Genomic DNA, 1,157 nt, shown 5'->3' with positions numbered 1-1,157 from the left:
ATCTTCAGGAAGGCGTTATTCTGCTTATCACAACTGACATCTTGTGGCTTAGCTATTACTGCTCTGTTCATGTTTAAACAAGAATGGTTTTCACAGAAATTCTTTTAGAAGCACTCAGTCAAGTGCCAGGTTTCAAGGAAAGAAATGTGCCAGTTTTTCGTTTCTCCACGGTTGGGAAAGCAGTTGAAAAGACTGCTTCCTCTGTGTGGCTCACTCAAGACACCCGGCCGCTCTTCGTAAGAGGCAGCGTGCTCTGCGTGTTTCCAGAGAGCACCGCATGCTTTTCAGCATTACTCCCAAGAGTCGTCTCTTGCCTTTTTCACATTCGTTGGTATTGTTCCTCAAACAAATTTCACAGTTAATTATACTAGTGACAAAAAAAGGCACCAATTGGGATTACATAAAACACTTCATTTAATATTTTGACCTTTAATTTTTCTTTTTTAATTTTGTTTTTTTATTAATTACACTTTATTCACTTTGTATCCCCCATAAGCCCCTCCCTCCTCCCCTCCTGATCCCACCCTCCCTCCCCCTTCTTCACGCATGCCCCTCCCAAGTCCACTGATAGGGGAGGTCCTCCTCTCCTTCCTTCTGATCTTAGTCTATCAGATCCCATCAGGAGTGGCTGCATTGTCATCTTCTGTGGCCTGGTAAGGCTGCTCCCCCCTCAAGGGGAGGTGATCAAAGAGCAGGCCAATCAGCTTATGTCAGAGGCAGTCCCTCTTCCCATTACTATGTAACCCACTTGTACACTGAACTATGTGCTACAGAAATATGGAACACTTCACGGATTTGTGTGTCATCCTTACGCAGGGGCCATACTAATCTTCTCTGTATCGTTCCAATTTTAGTATGTGTGCTGCCGAAGCAAGCACTTGACCTTTAATTTTTATACCATCTTGTTAGGATCAACACAAAGTGTGTGTAAAGTATTATTCTACCTGTTTCTGTCAGGATTTGTGGAGTACCTTGAATGGGGCAGATTTTTTTTTTTTTTTACATACAGTATATCCTGATCATGGTTTGGGGGCAGAGTATTAACTAGTGAAGATTGCCCACCCCCTCAGTATCACTGGAGCTCATGCAATAGAGACCGGAAAAGAACAAAAGGCTGTGTCTACCCCAGTTGGGATGGAATGCTATAGCAGACAGGC

The 1,157-nt window shown here is 43.6% G+C and overlaps 1 non-coding gene across 1 annotated transcript; it reads right to left on the bottom strand.

Moving 5' to 3' along the window:
• Window positions 1–771: 771 nt before the first annotated feature.
• LOC132652680 (U6 spliceosomal RNA) lies at window positions 772–878 on the bottom strand. The gene has a single exon (XR_009590257.1). It is a non-coding gene; the product is annotated as a U6 spliceosomal RNA (small nuclear RNA).
• Window positions 879–1,157: the final 279 nt, after the last annotated feature.

Source organism: Meriones unguiculatus, chromosome 2, assembly GCF_030254825.1.
Source record: "Meriones unguiculatus strain TT.TT164.6M chromosome 2, Bangor_MerUng_6.1, whole genome shotgun sequence".
NCBI lineage: Eukaryota > Metazoa > Chordata > Mammalia > Rodentia > Muridae > Meriones > Meriones unguiculatus.
This window is presented reverse-complemented; position numbering and strand designations above follow the sequence as displayed.